Below are 21,028 nucleotides of genomic sequence, written 5' to 3'. Positions count from 1 at the left end.
TCCAGAGCTGAAACACACTGAAGGTCGACCCTGAGGCGAAACAGACCCGCTGTCCATGCCCTGGGTGGAACCCGCGCTTTCAGCCACATCTGCAGTGGGCGCATGCGGAGCAAGCCCAACTGGAGTACAGAGGCTGCTGAGGCCATCAGCCCCAACATTTTCTGAAACCTTTTGAGCGGAACTATCGCGCCGTGGCGGAAGGATTTCGCGCCGCGCTGAATATTTAGCCCGCGCTCTGGTGACAGGCGTGCCGTCATGGACAGCGAGTCCAACACGGTTCCCAGAAAGGAAATTTTCTGACTGGGAGACAGTGAGCTCTTCGCCCAATTGACTGTGAGGCCCAGCTCCTCGAGGTGCTCGAGTAATGCGGCCCTGTGTTCTATGAGCTCCGATCGTGATCGAGCTAGAATCAGCCAATCGTCCAAGTAGTTCAGGACTCGCATGCCCTGAAGTCTCAGGGGTGCGAGCGCCGCGTCCCTGCACTTCGTGAATGTACGAGGTGCTAGGGACAGGCCGAACGGCAGGACTGTGTATCGATATGCCTGGCCCTCGAAAGCGAATCTCAAGAATCGCCTGTGATGGGACGCTATTTGTATTTGGAAATAGGCGTCTTTCAGATCTATTGACATAAACCAGTCCCCGTGGCGCACTTGCGCGAGGATTTTCCTGGTCGTAAGCATTCTGAACTGGCGCTTCACAAGCGCTCTGTTCAGCTGTCGCAGATCTAAAAAGGGTCTGAGACCTCCATCTTTTTTCGGTACCAGAAAATATCTGCTGTGTAGGCCCCCTTTGCTCTGAGCTTGAGATAAAGGTTCTATAGCACCTTTGCTCAGTAGTTTCGCTATCTCGGCTCGAAGTAGATGAGATACTTCGTTTTCCACCGTCGTCTCGACGCGCGCCGTATAACGGCGGGGACGTCGAGCGAACTGTAGCGAATAGCCTCTTTTTATAGTGTTCAGCACCCATTCCGATACCCCAGGAAGCTGTGCCCACACTTTCTCGTTGAATAGCTAGGGGTAGAATGAGATCTGGGCTCTGGCCGAGACATAGTGACGGCAAGAGAGCTCCGGCGTGCTGTAACGCAGACACTGTGTTTACAGTGTGTGAGGCGGGGGGCGCGCCGATCGCGGCGGGCAGCCTGGCCGCGCTCAAAACCCTTATAGCAGTTTGCTGAGGGAGAGAGAGCGGGGCGAGCCCCGTGGGGCTTAACATGTCTGTGAGTGAATGTGGGCGCAGGACAGCGGGCACATTTACTGCACTGAAAAACACCGTCGGCCTGAGCTGACTGAATGCGTGTTGGTTTCGTTTTCACAGAACCCGTGGGACATGTGGTGTGTGTAGTGTTTGTGGGCACTGAGACGTAGGCACATTCACTACATTTAGTGCACAATCGACATGAGGCGATTTTGTTTGTGCGAGCCCTGCATTTTTGCGGGCTGTGTTTGTGTGTAGAAATGAGCCCTGGGTTGTGGGCATTTTCAATACACTCATAACACCATCGGCTGTGGCCGGAATACCAGAAAATACACCATTTATGTGATTTATCTGGGTCGCCGTGGGAACAGCATTTGTGTGCAGGCAAGCGGGCATGGTACTGGCTTGCTTACTGCAAAATACACTGGAACAGTCACATTTTCTGGAACTGAACGAGCGAAAATTTCAGTGGAAGTCTGGCCACGGCGAGACTGAAACACCGTCGATTTCCTAGGAGGCTAGGAAGACTTGTGTTGGTTTCGTTTTACAGAAACCGTGGTAGTGTTTGTGGGCACTGGGTTGTGGGCACATTCACTACATTTAATGCACAATTGACATGCGTCGATTTCATTTGTGTGAGCCCTGTACCGTGGCGGGCTGTGTTTGTGTGTAGAAATGAACACTGGGCTGTGAGCATTTTATTACACTTATAACACCATCGGCTGTGGCCGGAAAACCAGAAATACAATGATCACATGATTTTTCTAGGTTGCCGTGGAAACGGCCTTTATGTGCAGGCAAGCGGGCCGTGGTACCAGCTTGTTTACTGCAAAATACACTGGAACAGTCGCATTTTCTGGAACTGAACGAGCGAAAAGTTTTTGGTGGAAGTCTGGCCGCGGCGAGACTAAATTTTTATCTGCTGCGAGAGCCGGGATCGAACACGGGTCTCCCGCGTGAAAGCTTAGGGTTCCGCCACTGGGAACTACACTAGCGCAAGCAGATAAGAGAGTGTCATCACAGTTTTGTGTGTGTCGGCGTTTGTATGCAGGTGTGCGTGTCATACAACAGGCTCATTGCTGCAATAATGACATTTTCAGCCGCTCAAACTAGGAGCTGAGAAATGTTTAAGAAATGGAGATTAGTCCGGCCTCGGCGGGGACTAAAAAACACTCTTTTCTCATTTGCCGGTGACGCACGCCCATTGGGGGGCGGGGTAGATTTCTTATAACGTAAAGAAAGCTAGCCGCGGTTTTAGGGCTCGCGGTCTTGATGCTGGCCCGTTTCCTTGACGACTCGCGGACAGAAGGCGGAGGTCCACAGAGCTCGCCTGTTGCGCGGCGGTTGCGCGGGCGCCTCCCAATCGAGGCCGATGCTTTCCACGGCCTGAGAGAGCAGACGCATCAGCTCAGTCTCAATGCCGGCTCTCTTACCAGTGGGCTGGCGGGAAACGCTAGCGGAGGGGAGATCTACGGAGCTCGCCCAATCCTCACTATCGGATGCCAGAAGAGAACACGCCTCGGTGGGTTCGTCAAACTCGTGGATGGACGCGGCGGCAGGCGGCGGCCGTTGTCCGTCGGTGAGCGACTCGAGCGAAGCCGGCGAAGCTGGCGGGCGAACCGGCGAGCTTTGGCGGGCTGGAGAAAGCTCGGGAGCGCGCTGGGCGCGGCGCTTCTTGCGGCGCGGCACCACGGCGGGCTGCGGTGAAGGCTCGGAGAATGATGCCAGGCGAGTCCTCAGAGTCACCATGGGCAAAAGCTCGCAATGAGGGCATCCGCCGTCAGCGAGCGCGAGAGCCGCGTGATCCTCACCCAGGCAGGAAACACAGATGACGTGCCGGTCTCCATCGCTGAGCGGGGCGCGGCACGAGCCACAGGAAGGCATCTTTAAAAAGACGCAGCTCTTTTGTGAGAGAAGTGTGAGTCGCGTCAAGTAAGCGAGCAAACACTCTCAACAGAGTAAATACACACAGAGTATGAAAGGATATAGAACGCCGGAAAGCGCAGCAGGTACGGCAGTTGAAGGCGGCGAGGCCAGCGACTCCAGAGCTCGTCCCGCTGAAAGGCTTGCTTCGACGGCGCGGCTTCTCACTCCGGATCCAGCGATGCGTGTGCTTCGCTGAAGAGGTAAAAATCAGCTTGTATCAGCCTAACGAGCATATTTATAGGGTGAGACCACGCCCCTTCTGGCGGGACATGACGATATGGGCGCGAATTGCCCCCATTGGTCATTACGTCACGCAGAGTCTCTCTCGATAGGCTGCTGCATTTGCTGCAGAGCAACCAATAGGCGCGCGAGCTGTTTCGCCTATGTCTGCTTGCTGCTGCAAAGCGTTTTACATTAATAAAAAATTAAGGATAATTTTTGGCTTCAATATCTCGCGGAAAAGAGTTTTTCCCCCTAGCGTAAGCTATTACGCAGTACGAGAGATACTCTCGTAAGAGAACAAGAATGATATATTGTACACCCATGGAGGTCAGGGTCTGTCCTATCACTTTTTGCTGTTCCGATGTGTTTATTTTAATAAGTCAATTGATTTGTAGCTTCTTGGACTAGTTCAGTTCTAAATGGGTTAATATTAGAAAACTAGAGATGTGGTTTTCAGGCACATATCAGCTTCTATGGTTGCGAGATTTTTCGCAAACCAGAGGGGCAGCAGGAGGAGTGAGGGAGTAATCATTGTTCTGTTCCACAGATGCTGTTGTAAACCAGTTTTCGACGGCCAAGGAAGCTGATGTCAGAAAATCCATCAACAGTAGAATCTGCGAGCTAAGACACCAGGTGAAGCGCAAAAGTGTGGTTATCGTTTAAATCAGTGAAGAACCAAGATGGACTCCTAACCAGGATAAGGGACTGTTCTTTTGGCAATTTATTTCTTTGCTTTTCCCCGCTTCCCAAAGGTCCTTGAAAGTTTGTATATTATTTATTTTATTCATTATTATTTGTGCATTTTGTTTATAGATATTTGGTTTATATTTTATAACAGCTCTACTGAAAGTTTGTTGATTATTGAAATTGCTTTAATTTATAATTTACACACACTCACACTTATTTCCTACCAGTTATCAACTACAGAATGTCTGTTGTTCTGTTTATCTATCAAAATGTGTAACGTTATCGCACATTTGACTGTTTTACAATGGCTAACGTTAACTAACTTAGCTCTAATTGTGTAAATGTATCACATGATGTTTGTTTGTTTTAAAATGGCTATAGCATTACCCAGATCTGCATCAGATGCTGAGTGCCATGATTTTATTTACCCCTATAACATGATCTTTGTACCATATATAGGGTAATTGATATTGTTTGGTCGAAACAAAAGTTTTTTTGTTAGAAGGTAACAAACCTGTAACAAATTTCAGCCAATCAGGAAAGAGAACCCATTTATTAGCTTAAATTTAAAACCTCATTTTGTGCTTACAGGTGCTGTACGTGCAAATGGTTTGTGTCCCACAGACATTCAACGTCATGCCATAAGATGATTTAACTTGGCTGCAGACCGTGGTGCGGCGAGGAGGCGCCTGACCAACCGGTCTAACCATGCTAAGGCAGATGATTAGGCTATTATGTTTATGTGTTCTTTTGTTAAATAAAATGTTTTATTTCTTTCAAATTGTTTCAGTTTTAATTTAAATAGTCTTTCACAGGCTACACATTGTTTTCCAATTCAGAGACCATGCCCTTTACAAATTCCATTGGCATGTAGCCTATTTATAATCAATATCTCCTCTCGTAGCACTAACTAGTCTTGCTTTAGCACTTAGAACTGACACTCGACTGTTTAAAAACAGCACTCACTGGTGCACTTATTCTTATTGTACTTTAACTTTTTTTTTTTAAATATAATTGTTGAGAGAATTGCCTTAAAAGGCAAGCTGTGTAGGCAGTCGCTTTGGTAAAAAATGCGTCAGCCAAATGTAATATTGTAGCCTAATGTATCACAGACCCCTGACATCTTTAACAAGGCGCAGTGCAATCATGTTCACACACTGGATTCATTGCATGAATTTTGGATGAGGATGTTATCAGGCAGTGTGGGGAAAAAAGTGGCATTGCAGACGGAATTTACAGACCCGGGCTGGATACGATGCTCATATGTCCGGGTCGTTTTGGACCCGGAGCGGATATGCGGCTCATTCGCGGATCCAAAGCGAAGCCGGGGCGGATGTACCCATTTATGTACGGATACGCAAAGGGACCGCCGCGATGTCGGACCGGATCCGCGAGCCGCCACCGGGGCGGATCCGCCGCGGTGTGCAAGTGGACACAGTTTCGGATCCGCTTTCTTGATCCGTTCCGGAGTTCACTGTACCTCCGCGGCGGATGCATTTCGGAGTCAGTTTGCTGTCTGGGTAGTAAGAATGCTAGAGCTTTAGATACTTCTTTGGATGCGCCTAGCATAGTGAACTCTGTACATGATTCGGTTCCGGCTGAAGTAGAATTACTAGTTACTAGTAGAATAAAGTAGTGCAGCAGGGCAGATCATGGGTGACAGTGAGAGATCGCAGTCGCGGATCAAAAAAACACTCTTCCGTTCCGATTACCATAATAAATCGATTTGCCCCGCTCAGTGAAACACCCACTGAGAATTCTGTTGATTGTGCCCTGGTAATTGGTGATTCTATCACACGGAACGTGAAAATAGAGACACCAGCCAACATAGTCACATGTTTGCCGGGAGCCAGAGCGCCTGACATCAAAGCAAATTTAAAAGTGCTGGCTAATGCTAATCGTAAATTCTCTAAGATTATTATTCATGTCGGCACTAATGATGTTCGACTCCGCCAGTCGGAGATCACCAAAATTAATATTAAAGAGGTGTGTGAATTCGCAAGTACGATTTCAGGCACTGTAATTTGCTCTGGCCCTCTTCCTGTACGCAGGAGTGATGAGATAGTTAGCAGATTGGCCTCACTAAATGGCTGGCTGTCTGAGTGGTGTCCGCGTAATAATGTTGAATTCATAGACAATTGGAAAAGTTTTTGGGGCAAACCTGACCTGTTGAAAAGAGATGGTATTCGTCCCTCCTGAGATGGTGCTGCTCTTCTCTCTAGTAATTTGGCTCATAGTCTTAGAGCTAAAACATGACAATCTGGGGCTCAGGTCAGGAAGCAGACAGACTGGCTAAACTGACCGTCTGCTAGCGGCCTTGCGTCACCAAGGTCAGATAAATCCCATCACATAGAGCCTCTTTCACCTAGATATCATCATATAGAGACTGTGTCTGTTCCCCGAATTTGGAAATCCAAAAAACGTCAGGTAAAAAATTTAATTGATGTTCAACAAATAAAAAACTGATGAGCAAATGATAAAGCTTGGGTTGCTGAATATTGAAATCCCTTACTTCAAAATCGCTCATAGTTAATGATATGATTTCAGATTATAATCTAGATGTGCTGTGTTTGACAGAAAGCTGGCTAAAAACAAATGATTAGATTACTTTAAATGAGTCCACCCCACAAGATTACAGTTATAAACATGAACCTCGTCTAAAAGGCAAAGGGGGAGGTGTTGCTGTAATTTATAGTAATATTTTCAAAACCACTAAGAAATCAATTTTTAAATATACTTCTTTTGAAGTGTTGGTGCTTACTGTAAAAATATATAGTGTAAACGATAAATCACGTTTGAGAATTCTGCTGGCTACTGTATACAGGCCACCAGGGCACCATAAAGATTTTATCAAAGAATTTGCGGACTTTCTATCAGAATTAGTATTGGCTGCCGATAAAGTACTAATTGTTGGTGATTTTAATATACATGTAGATAATGAAAAAGATGCATTGGGTTTGGCATTTAAAGACATTGTAAACTCAATTGGAGTTAGACAACACGTGTCAGGACCTACTCATTGTCGTAATCATACTCTAGATCTAATACTATCACATGGAATAGATGTTGATGCCGTTGAAATTCTGCACCAGAGCGATGACATCTCAGATCATTATCTAGTCTCATGTAAATTACATTTAGCCAAGGCTGCAAAGCCGACTCCATGTTATAAATATGTTAGACCTATAACTTCTGCCACTAAAGATTGCTTTATCAATAATCTTCCTAATCAGTTTCATCATCTCAGCATCCCTGATAGCTTAGAAGAACTTGATATTGTGACAGAAACTTTTAACTCTCTCTTTTCCAGCACCTTAGACGCAGTTGCTCCGTTGCGCTTAAAGAAGATTAAAGAAAATAGTCCAACGCCGTGGTACAACGAGCACACTCAGGCCCTTAAGAGAGCAGCCAGAAAAATGGAGCGCAACTGGAAGAAAACAAAACTAGAGGTATTTCGGATTTCATGGAAAGAGAGCTCGATTGCTTACAGAGAGGCCTTAAAAGCTGCTAGATCTGCTTATTTTTCAACCCTATTAGAAGAAAATAAACATAATCCTAGGTATTTATTTGAAACAGTGGCTAAACTAACGAAAAAGAAAGCTTCAAGCCCAAGTGTCCAAGCAACACAGCAGTAATGACTTTATGAACTTCTTCACTTATAAGATTGATAATATCAGGGACAAAATTATAACTATGCAACCGTCTACTACAGTATCGCATCAGGCAATGCATTGTAGTCTCCCTGAGGAACAATTTTATTCATTTGTTGCTATAGGAGAGGAAGAATTTTGCAAACTCGTTAATTCATCTAAATCGACAACTTGTATGTTAGATCCTATACCGACTAAGCTACTGAAAGAGATGCTTCCAGAGGTCATAGATCCTCTTCTTAATATCATTAATTCGTCTTTGTCTCTAGGATACGTACCAAAAACCTTTAAGCTGACTATGATAAAACCGCTTGTTAAAAAACCGCAACTTGATCCTTCAGAATTAGTCGATTACAGGCCGATCTCAAATCTGCCTTTTCTGTCAAAGATATTAGAAAAAGCAGTATCCTCACAACTGTGTTCCTTTCTTGAAAGAAATGATATCTGCGAGGATTTTCAGTCAGGATTTAGACCGTACCATAGTACCGAGACAGCTCTCATCAGAGTCACAAATGATTTGCTCTTATCATCCGATCGTGGTTGTATCTCTCTATTAGTGTTACTTGATCTTAGTGCTGCATTTGACACCATTGACCACAACATTCTTTTAAATAGACTAGAAAACTATGTTGGCATTAGTGGAATTGCACTAGCATGGTTTAAATCATACTTATCTGACCGTTATCAGTTTGTAGCAGTAAATTAAGAGATGTCTTATCGATCACAAGTTCAGTATGGCGTACCACAAGGCTCAGTACTAGGACCGCTGCTGTTCACTCTGTACATGCTACCATTAGGAGATATCATTAGGAAACATGGAATTAGTTTTCACTGTTATGCCAATGATACTCAGCTCTATATATCTTCAAAACCTAACGAAGCTTACCAATTCACAAAATTAACGGAATGCATAGCTGATATAAAAAATTGGATGACTAGTAATTTCCTACTACTAAATTCTGAAAAAACAGAGATTCTAATTATTGGACAAAAAACGTCCACACGTAATAACCCAGAATACTGTCTAACACTTGATGGCTGCTCTGTTAAGTCTTCGTCGTCGGTTAGGAACCTGGGTGTGCTCTTTGATACCAATCTTTCATTTGAAAGTCATGTGTCTAGTATCTGTAAAACCGCATTTTTCCATCTTAAAAATATATCTAAACTACGACATATGCTCTCATTAACAAATGCGGAACAGTTAGTTCATGCTTTCATGACATCAAGACTATATTATTGTAATGCTCTACTGGGTGGTTGCCCTGCACGCTTAATAAACAAACTACAGCTAGTTCAAAACGCAGCAGCTCGAGTTCTTTCTAGAACCAGGAAATATGACCATATTAGACCGGTTCTGTCAACACTGCATTGGCTCCCTATTAAACATCGTATACATTTTAAAATATTGTTGATTACTTACAAAGCACTAAATGGTTTAGCTCTGCAGTACTTGAGCGAGCTCTTAACGCATTATAGTCCTTCACGTCTATTGCGATCTCAAAATTCCGGCCAGTTGATAATACCTAGAATATCTAAATCAACTGCTGGCGGTAGATCCTTTTCCTATTTAGCACCAAAACTTTGGAACAGTCTTCCTACCATTGTCCGGGAAGCAGACACACTCTGTCAGTTCAAAGCTAGACTAAAAACACATCTCTTTGACCTAGCATACACATAATACATTATAGACTTCTATAATTCAATGTTAGGCTGCATAGATTAGGTCAGCCGTAACTGGGAACACTTCCCTTAAATCCTGATGTACTCGCTTACATCATAAGAAGAATGGCATCTACGCTAATTTTAGTGTCTTTGTTTATCCCGAGGTTTTCCCGCAGCCTGCCGGATCCAGGCCGTATCCAGATCTGACTAGGAGCTTCGCCTGGACCCGATGACAACGCAGTGCTGAAGTGCCAACTAGCCTCTAGGGTCCCTTTCCCACTCTACAGATAAAGCGTTGTGAATTCGGTTCGCGTACCCACCCCGAAGTGATAAAATGAAACAAAATTCTGTATCAAATTATAGGCAAGAGAAGTAGTTTGTTTAGGCATGGTTTGTAGGAAATTACAAACCTGCGCACATATATTCAAAAGCACATAACTATAGAATCAATTCTTAATGCGCATGTGAACGCCATCAGCGTTTATCACAGGTTCAGTTTAAAGTCTGTTTAGAGAGAACGGCGTCGTCTTAGCGGACCCTAATTTAATAACAAATGATCATTTTGACGGAGGTGAATCAATCAAAACTAACTTTAGCTGAAAATAACATTATTCGATAATGGCTATAAAGCCAAAACAATCTCTGTTACCTTAAATTATATGTTTGTCTCTGTAAAGCTGCTTTGAAACAATCCATTGTTAAAAGCGCTATATAAATGAAGATGACTTGACTTGACTATAGGGTTATGGTTAAGATTAGGGTTTGGTTTAGGGTTAGTTGCATGTAATTATGCATAATTTACTGTTTTTACTATAGAAACTACATTGAACGTGTAACAAGGACACTGACAGTACAGTCCACGAGTACAGTTTTTTAAAATATACTTTTAAGAAATAAACATATTATAAGCACACTTGTTTGTAAAACGCTATGTATAAAACACGTTTTAAACTTGTAATTTCTGCTTGTTGAAACCAAAATGTATGAAAACCCTCTGTAGTAAAACCTGAGAACTTTCATCAATTAAATAGTTTGCGATCTAATAAAATAATTTAAAAATTGTTTGCCAACATTTGTCTTACACATACTGGAGCTCACTGTATGTTCTCCTAAAATATGGGAAATATGTTGTGCTGTATGTTGTTCTAAAATATGCATTTAAATGAATAAATACAGTAACACGTTTTGAACATGTAACAAAATACAGTATGTTAAATAACACTCAGGCTCTGCACAATGTGCACATTAATTTGCTAGTCTATATGACTTATTAATGCATGAAGACAGCAACACTTAAAGAATCTAATTAGATGTGAGGACTGACGGGAGGAGTATGATCACACCAAAGGAAACTTGAAGTCACGGAAGGAGAAACCATAGAAGTGCTGCATTATTGAAGAACAATGAGTGGAGGATAAAGGTGCACAGCGAGTGAGAAGTGAGGCGCCGGCGCCGGTCCGAGAGCTGCAGCACACAGGGTGGACATTCAAAATCAGGTAAGTGTCTTTTACAAATACTCCTAATCAGATTGATGTGCACAAATACATTTATAAAAGTGCAACATTTCATTCCACTGAGTGCTTTATATCTGCTTGCATACGCATTCTACACAAGTCCGGATAAATATTAATGTGCCGGTCTCTAAAAAAAGATGTTATTTAAAGCTACACTGTGTAACTTTTTTAGTTTATTCTTAGCTAAAAACACTTAGTTATTTCAAAAATATATGTGCTCATTAATTTATATATACTTCGTTCAAGTAATAAAGTATTCTCGTGAGTGTATAATATGCCATTGAAAATACATACGGGTGAGGGGTTCTAATGTCGGTCGCCATGTTGCCCCTCCATCTTGAAAGTACATTAGCCAAAGAGGGACATACCCGTTAATTCAAGCTTCGCCTTTCGCCGTGTCGAATGTGAAGAGGGGGATTGCTGGAAGCCATGTTAATCTTGGACTACACTGGCCACCGTAGGAGTTAAAACGAAATCGGAATTGAGAGGAACAGAAACTAACATTCACTGGATGGTCATATACCTTTTCACCACTAGATGGGGGTAAAAATCACACAGTGTAGCTTTAATGAAGCGAACAAATGACACCTGTCAATCAGAGATGATCATACATTACAATCATTAATGTACATGAGTCCTCCGATGGCCACAGATGATGTGTTCTGCATTCACAGCTGAGGGGGAGGACGTGGTAAATAACCTGCAGTCAGGTGGAGTTACACTGGTGTCAGGTTCCCTCAGGGACGGACTGGGACTAAAAAACGGCCCTGGACTTTGACTAGGCCCGGCCCAAAGCAATCGGTGCGCGGAAACTCGACAACAACAACAATAACGCCTGCCATGAGTGTCACTTTAACTGTGGCTCATGATACTATACCATCCAAATTATAGCTAACAGCATATTAATCTATTCCATGCTGTCTTAAAATGAATTTATTACTTAATAATCTTAATTAGTTTATGCAGTAATTAATCTTAGCTACTGCACAAATAATAATACCACATCTAAATGAAAATACACCATTACAAATGTAACTTCTGTATTCAAAATCTTCAAAGTTTGTAAGCATTAACTGTAACATTACCAACATTTTTAAAAGTAAAAACACAACATATTTCTTAATATTAGCAACTGCATGTGGCATTTTACAGCTAGAATGTTGAAGTTTAGCTGTTTTAACTACTGTAATCATTAAAAATATAGCAAGCTGAATATCACTTCCTAACATCATCCCTAGCAAGTAACTTGCAAAGTAATTTCTGATTAATTCGGTTCGGGAGTAGTAGAGATAAAAGCCCGCCCGCACTGACAATTGATTGGTTGGGTCCGTACATGCGCTTCGTGAGGGACACGCGCACACTAGCACACACGCAATCTCTCGCCCCCTCTCTCTCTGCCGTGCACGCGCTACGCATGCGCGCTCTTGCTCGCTCTAGATTCCGGGAGATTTTAACTAATTTGCGGACATCAGGGAGCCGCTATCAATATGCGGGAGACTTGGGATGTGTGTGGCGGCTGGTGGGCCGGCCCGCCGGCCGTCCTGGAGTACCGGCCGTTCTGTGATTCTCCAGATCACACAGATGGTCAGTCCGCCCCTGGGTTCCCTCATGACAGGCTTCATTGTGTTTACAGACTACTTCAACTTTTTATTATTTATATAGCACATTTAATAACAACGTTGTTGCCCAAAGTGCTTCACAGTTATAATTACAACATACATATATAAAAAACATTTAGCAAATGAAGGCATGACTACACACTCACACAACTGTATAGTGAGATCAGTATACAGAGAGATAGAAATCTAAATAAAAATAAGTTATTACTTCAATCAATCCTTAACTAAAAGCTAAGTTAAAAAGATAAGTTTTCAACTGAGATTAAATCCCCACATGCTTTCCTTTTTTAAACCATTTAAAAACAGCAATAATCCTAAACTTGAGAACATGCTTTTAAAGGGGTTGTTGATTATGATTTCACTTGTCTAACTTTAGTTAGTGTGTAATGTTGCTGTTTGATCATAAACAACATCTGCAAAGTTACAACGCTCAAAGTTCAGAGCAATGGAAGATATTTGCTTTTACAGAAATCGCTTTTTAAGGACTACAACAAACGGCTGGTAGGAACTACACGACATTCCTCCCGGGTTAGTGACATCAACAACCCTAAAATTTACATAAGCCCCGCCCCCGGAACACGATTTATAGATTATCAAGACAGGATATGCTAATCAATGACTAGAAGATAACTACACATAAGCTGCATAAATTCATCAACTAACCGCATTGTCACCTCTTCTTGAGTCTTGCATCTTTCTGACTTCGGTTTGAACATAAATGTGTGTGTGTGTGAGGTAAAAGGACACAAGCTCTTGAAGCTCCGCCCCCTGTGCCGGGAGCAGCAGCTCATTTGCATTTAAAGGGACGGACACAAAAACGGTGCGTTTCTGCTCACCCTCAAAAAGTGACAATTTTAACATGCTATATAGAAATATCTGTGGGGTATTTTGAGCTAAAGCTTCACACACACACTCTGGGGACATCAGAGATTTATTTTACATCTTGTGAAAAGAGCATTATACCTCCCCTTTAAATCAAAATTCATTTCAGTTTCTTTGTTTGCCAGAGCACTTTAGATAAGACCATGGACACAGATTTCTTGACAGATGAGCAGATGGAGCAAACAGAACAGAGGTATGCAAAGCTGTTATTTCCTTCTCCTCCTCTTTGTCAGGGTTTTATGCAGCACAAAGGATCAATTAACATTTATTTTCAGTAAAGAAAAATCATTCTTTGGTTAGATTTTTCAGGACTGCTGATGTTTTTGGTTACAACGAATGAAACACTTACACTAGATGTCCCAGACAGTAGTGTCGGCCCAGATCCGGCCCACATCTGGTACGCATTGAATCCATGTACCAGATGTGGCCAGGATCTGCGCCGACACTATGTTGCTGTCTGGGATGAATGGGGACATTTGTTGGAGGATTATACAGCAGAAATGTGAAGCTTATAATAATAAAAAAACATTCACATTCATTTTTGAGTTAAATTACTTTCAATTAAAACCACTGTAAAGTGTGTGTGTGTGTGTGTGTGTGTGTTTAGCTTTTTTGTTGTCATGGCAACACAATTGCACAATTCTATACAATTGTGCAAACTTTTTCCACACTAAAATTATTTTAACATACATTATATATTGTTTGTCTTATGTATTGTATATTATTGAAACAGTGAGTATTTGAATGGTTTATTTATCTTCACAGATGGGGTATACATTTAATTCCATTGTAACACATTTTTGTTTTAAGAAGTTAAGATTATTGTGAGCAAGATATTGTAACGGTCTCGTTCAGTTTTGGTTTTGTTTTCCTTGTGTTCCCTGCGCTGCTTTTCCTGAGTTCTGTTTGCTAGTTTGTTTCTCATTGGATTATGTTCACCTGTTGTTCATTTAGTTATCTGTGTGTATTTATAAGCTTAGTTTCCGCAGTTCATTGTTCTGTGTGGTCTTTCTATTATGTGGTTGATTTATATATTATTCCTTTTATTCTTCTACGTATTCCCTTTTTTGATTTAATATTAAAAACAGGTTTTTTTTATGTCTATCGTTGTGCTCTCTTTGCAACCACCCATATGTGACAGATATATAAATCACCATTTTTTTTTAATGATAAGAGCTTGTCAAGACATAGCTACTTGAATTTGACAAAGACAAAGTCATTGATATTTCTGGTGCAATCAATCAACTAAACACATTAAATATACCTGCAAAATAAACCTGAACACATTTGGCTTGTACCTGCAAAACAACAATAAAGCTGTCCAGGTTCTGTTAGTTTGGACTTTTTGTGTTTCTTCACCCTTTGCCTGAGTTTGTTGTCTTGGTTACTCATTATGTTCAGCTGTGCACTATTATCTCCCTCATTATCACGTGTACTTCAGTTCTGTTCTGTTTGTGTTTCATTGTTCGGTCTGTTATGAATTATTTTCTTCTAAAGTGTTGGAAACTTAAAAGCGCAGACCAGTGAGACGGTGAGGTATATTTCAAAGCAGAAGTTCTTTATTGCTCGCTGTAGTTCAAACTCGTCTGACTTCTTGAGTCAAACATTGTAATATATACCTTTCAAAGGGGGAGGGATTACACAGAGGTGGAGTCACTCTGAAACAAAGCATGCAAATGAAGTGGGAACACACCCTTACTCTGAAAGCCCTATCAGTCCAATTGAATCAGCATAACTTATTCCAATGGCCAGGAACTCTGGTTCCAGAGCCATCCCAGAGCCATTAAAGACAAAAGGTGGAAGTCTCCCCTATAGCTAATCCAATCAACCTAACGATTCAACATCTAGGCTGAGAGGTGAGGATCCCAGTGATCTGATTAATTTAAAATACAATTGAGAAAACAGGACTGGCAGGAAAGGAGACTCTTGCTGGAGACTCAATCATCTAAAATCAGTCTACTAAACTTTATCAGTTTATATACTATTGTAGTGGAAACCTAAATTAAACATTTAATAAATTTGTAACCCTTCAGTCTCGTCTGATTATGTATGTGGTTGCTCAGTTTGTGCCTGTTGGATTATCTATTAAAGCCTTTACTTTGACATTCGTCTTCATCGCCGTGTGCCTATCTACAACTAGTGGTGGGCAGATCGAGGCTTCGTGAAACAATGAAACAGTTGAAGCAAATGTGCCATATTGTGTCGAGGCTTCGAAACCATCCGACACCCGTCTCAACGGTGACACCTAGCGGTCACTTGCCGGTGTTGATCTGAAATAACCTTGACAACGAGCCATTAAAACATTTGTTGTTTTTTTATTATTGTATTTTTCTAATATGTGAAGCTTGTAACCTGTAGGCTCCTCAATGTGCATAATGTAATTTTTATTTATCTATCTATCTTAATCTATCTATGTATGTATCTATCTATCTATCTATTAATCTATCTATGTATCTATACACTCACCTAAAGGATTATTAGGAACATCTGTTCAATTTCTCATTAATGCAATTATCTAATCAACCAATCGCATGGCAGTTGCTTCAATGCATTTAGGGGTGTGGTCCTGGTCAAGACAATCTCCTGAACTCCAAACTGAATGTCAGAATGGGAAAGAAAGGTGATTTAAGCAATTTTGAGCGTGGCATGGTTGTTGGTGCCATACGGGCCGGTCTGAGTATTTCACAATCTGCTCAGTTACTGGGATTTTCACGCACAACCATTTCTAGGGTTTACAAAGAATGGCGTGAAAAGGGAAAAACATCCAGTATGCGGCAGTCCTGTGGGCGAAAATGCCTTGTTGATGCTAGAGGTCAGAGGAGAATGGGCCGACTGATTCAAGCTGATAGAAGAGCAACTTTGACTGAAATAACCACTCGTTACAACCAAGGTATGCAGCAAAGCATTTGTGAAGCCACAACACGCACAACCTTGAGGCGGATGGGCTACAACAGCAGAAGACCCCACCGGGTACCACTCATCTCCACTACAAATAGGAAAAAGAGGCTACAATTTGCAAGAGCTCACCAAAATTGGACAGTTGAAGACTGGAAAAATGTTGCCTGGTCTGATGAGTCTCGATTTCTGTTGAGAAATTCAGATGGTAGAGTCAGAATTTGGCGTAAACAGAATGAGAACATGGATCCATCATGCCTTGTTACCACTGTGCAGGCTGGTGGTGGTGGTGTAATGCTGTGGGGGATGTTTTCCTGGCACACTTTAGGCCCCTTAGTGCCAATTGGGCATCGTTTAAATGCCACGGCCTACCTGAGCATTGTTTCTGACCATGTCCATCCCTTTATGACCACCATGTACCCATCCTCTGATGGCTACTTCCAGCAGGATAATGCACCATGTCACAAAGCTCGAATAATTTCAAATTGGTTTCTTGAACATGACAATGAGTTCACTGTACTAAAATGTCCCCCACAGTCACCAGATCTCAACCCAATAGAGAATCTTTGGGATGTGGTGGAACAGGAGCTTCGTGCCCTGGATGTGCATCCCACAAATCTCCATCAACTGCAAGATGCTATCCTATCAATATGGGCCAACATTTCTAACGAATGCTTTCAGCACCTTGTTGAATCAATGCCACGTAGAATTAAGGCAGTTCTGAAGGTGAAAGGGGGTCAAACACAGTATTAGTATGGTGTTCCTAATAATCCTTTAGGTAAGTGTATATGTAGGCTATCTATTAATCTATCTATGTATCTGTATCTATCTATTAATCTATCTGTCTATATTTCTATGCATCTATTAATGTGTCACTATATGTATATACTCTGTCTGTCTCTAGCCTATCAGTCAATGTGTAAATTGAAATGTAAGCCTAAATATAAGTAAACAAATCGCACTATAAATGTCACTATATCACCAAAAATCCGCTATCTCAAAATCAAACTCCTCTCGCAAAAACCCACGAGGTCAAGATGTATTGACTTCACTTTTATACAGATGTGCGATTGTGTGGTCTGTTCCTAGGGTTGCCAACTTCCGAAAAGAAAAATGCGGGACATATTACTATATGGGGGGGGGGGATCTCGCATGCAAGGTCTCACGCTCTCTCCCTCTCTCTCCGCGCTACACGGTTTGGCGCTGACGCACATACAGTAGGCTATGTTCTGTCTCGCATGCGCAGCTCTAGATTCTAGGAGATTTGAACTAATTTACGTGTCGTGTTGCTGTGGTATCAGTCAGATCAGCGTAGCACTCAATAATCGGGACAAGAGAGGTCCCGATCGGGACAAATAAATTAGGCCCAAAAATCGGGACGTCCCGGCTAATTCGGGACAGTTGGCAACCCTATCTGTTCCCGACCCTGTCATTTAAACGCTGATTCGGCGGACCATGCCACCTGTCAAACACTTGTCAAACACTCCGAAGCTTCATTTAGCCATAGTCACGTGACATGGGTGTTTTGAATCACGCTTCGGATCTCGAAAAGCTTCGGAACGTCAGTTTCGCGTCAGCCGTCCCTATATCTACAACCACCAACCGTGACAAAAGCACAGACAGTAACGTGATATTATCTTACACAATTTACACTGACACCCCTAATCTGATGCTTAGCAGGACAATTATGATAAAAATTATACTTCATTATATTAGTAAAACTTTTCACATTGTGATAATTGTGGTGGAACAAAAAACGAATTCTGTGGGACATGATTCAGCTTTGAGCAATACAGATACATCTTCATTTTCTTATAGGTCATCATGTTTATTTCCATCGGAGAGCTCTCATTTCGTTCAGAAAACAGAAGAACCATCTGCAGTTACACTGTACGAGCAGCAAAGAAAAGCAGAAGACCAGAGAGGTTTGCTGGAAGCGGTAATATGCGCGCCAACATTAAATGCTGTTTTATTAAAGATAATAAAGTATAATTTTACCAGGAAGTAAAAATGACAGTTGTGTAGCACTAAGAACATTTTCTCTGTATCATTTGTTATAAACTATCATTTAATGTGCATAAATATTTTCACTGAACTCTTGATCTCATAAAGAGACATTAAGATGTTGTTGAATATGTGTTGTGCAGTTGGCCCGTATAGAACAGGACCTAAAGGAAAGCATTCGAAGAGAGGAGAAGAGACGACAGGAGCTGAACCAAGTTAGACAAGAAGAGAACCGATTCCGCTGGAGAAGTCTGTCATTCCTCAGCCTCAACCAGCGAACAGCAAAGTATGAACGTGTGCCTCTCCAAAACACACCAGAAAGCTGTCATGTCAAATATAAACTGCTGCTAGTGACCTAATTAATAGTTTGCTGTGGTTTAAGGGCTTTAAAGGATTAGTTCACTTTAAAAAAAACGTTTGCTGATAATTTACTCACCCCCATGTCATCCACGATGTCCATGTCTTTCTTTCTTCAGTCGAAAAGAAATTAAGGTTTTTGATGAAAACATTTCTCCATATAATGGACGTCAATGGGCCCCAAACGGTTCAAGGTCCAAATGACAGTGTCAGTGCAGCTTCAAAGGGCTTTAAACGATACCAGGCGATGAATAAGGGTCTTATCTAGCGAAACGATCACTCATTTCAAAAATAAATAAAAAAGTTAAAGTTTTATAAGCACAAATGCTCGCCTTGCTCTGTGATGCGCGTTCGTGACGTCACGTAATACACAATTACGTTGAAAAGGTCACGCTTGACGTAGCGAGTCAGTGTTTTCAAATGTGCGGAAGGAGGACCATATACACATATTCAAATGTCTTAGTGTCAGTTTATCGGTTAAAATGCCCATTTCGTGTGTGTATCCTGGGTGTTGTAATATTAAAAAGCCTAAAAGAAAATTTTCGTCAGGACAGAAATGTTTGACTTTTCATAAAGCGTGACCTTTTCAACGTAATTGCGTATTACATGACGTCACGAACGCGCATCACAGAACAGAGCAAGGCGAGCATTTGTGCTTATAAAACTTAAACTTTTTTATTTATTTTTGAAATTACCGATCGTTTCGCTAGATAAGACCTTTATTCATCGCCTGGTATCGTTTAAAGCCCTTTGAAGCTGCACTGACACTGTCATTTGGACCTTGAACCGTTTGGGGCCCATTGACGTCCATTATATGGAGAAATGTTTTCATCAAAAACCTTTATTTCTTTTCGACTGAAGAAAGAAAGACATGGACATCTTGGATGACATGGGGGTGAGTAAATTATCAGCGAAAGTTATTTTTAAAGTGAACTAATCCTTTAATACCCCAAAGAGTCATAAACCATCAATATCATGCCCTTGAGCAACACACCTAAACTGACATTATGTGAAAGCGTCTATTTATCCATGGCCTTGTTGAAGCACACTTATGTGATACCTGAAAACAACACATTTCTGCTGGTTTATTCTCTGTTTCTCTCTAGGCCCTGGGTGACAAGCTACTATAAGAACATACCGATGCACATCTATTGCCTTCCGATAGAGACTGTTGTCCGAAGACAGAACAAGAAGAGGACGAAAAGATGAGGAAATTATGCTTTTATAGCCATCCTTTCACAAACTGAAAGAAAATCAGAGAATAAAAGGAAATAAACGCTAATTTTAAAGGGCCATTGAATGTCATTATTATTATTATCAGACAAAATGGATGTTGCAACTATTTATGATCTAGTAGTGTGTGTGGTGTGTGTGTGAAAGGGCTTAAATAAGATCCCAGCACTGTTTAAAATACACTAAAATAAACATTCATAAATATAGTGTAAGTGTGCTCTCTCTACAGGGGTTCGGGATTGCAGAATGACTAAAGAAACCTTATCAGCATGATGGTGTAAAACTGTACATTTGTTCTCTATTACCACCCACTACTTCTTATACCAACGATGGAAATAAGCGCAGTTAAAATAGCGATAGAACTTATCACCGGCCCACCGGTGGGCCCAAAGTCATTACATATTTCAAATAGTAATATCCTATACTAAACCTAAACTAATATTGACAAACTATATATCATTTGAAAGCTTACAATCTCTAGTTTTTATATTTAGTTACTGATTTACAAAATAAATTACAGAGGAGCTGTAATTTATCAATTTGCAAAAAATAATATTTTCATACTCCTAATGGCGCTTTTCCATTCCCAGTACCAGCTCAACTCGACTCGACTCGGCTCGGCCCGCTTTAAGCTCCGTTTTCCATTACAGATAGTACCTCCGCAATAGTACCAGGTCGTCATAGCGACGCCACAGGAAACTGACGTGACTAATAATCTTCTACGCGACACACCCGCTCCCACACACACACACACACACACAGGACAATGGAGGAAATCGAGTGTGTGCTGTTTTAATAGTAGTAATGGGTATATCACGCAATCTCTGGCAAAACGATTTAAAAATGGCGGGGTTATTCAGGATACTCCGTCTGGCGCGTGCAATGATGACGCAATGACGATTCTCTCTGACCAATCAGCAGTCTGCATTGTTTTCACGTCACATTTTAGTATCGCCTCAGCTCGCTCAGAACCTCGCCGGAGGTGGTATGAAAAAAAGTACCCGAAAGCAGGTACAGGTACAACTTTTATACAGTGGAAAACCAAACAAAGGCGAGTCGAGTCGAGTCGAGCCGAGCCGAGCCGAGGCGAGCTGGTACTGTGTAGTGGAAAAGCGCCATAAGGTGTTCAGTCCTTTATTTTGAAATAGTGATGAACATGAAAAATCATGAAAGAATGGTAGAA

General features: G+C 41.8%; 1 long non-coding RNA gene across 1 annotated transcript; it reads left to right on the top strand.

The window, feature by feature from the left end:
- Nucleotides 1-13,463: 13,463 nt before the first annotated feature.
- Nucleotides 13,464-18,419, top strand: LOC130102017 (uncharacterized). Its single transcript, XR_008809097.1, has 3 exons — nt 13,464-13,549; nt 18,070-18,190; nt 18,399-18,419. It is a non-coding gene; the product is annotated as an uncharacterized LOC130102017 (long non-coding RNA).
- The last annotated feature ends 2,609 nt before the right edge of the window (nt 18,420-21,028 follow it).

This window comes from Rhinichthys klamathensis, unplaced genomic scaffold (genome assembly GCF_029890125.1).
Source record: "Rhinichthys klamathensis goyatoka isolate OS25496 unplaced genomic scaffold, OSU_Roscu_1.1 h1tg000264l_1, whole genome shotgun sequence".
Classification (NCBI taxonomy): domain Eukaryota; kingdom Metazoa; phylum Chordata; class Actinopteri; order Cypriniformes; family Leuciscidae; genus Rhinichthys; species Rhinichthys klamathensis.
The sequence above is the reverse complement of the archived record's forward strand: the minus strand, read 5'-3'. Positions and strand labels throughout refer to the sequence as shown.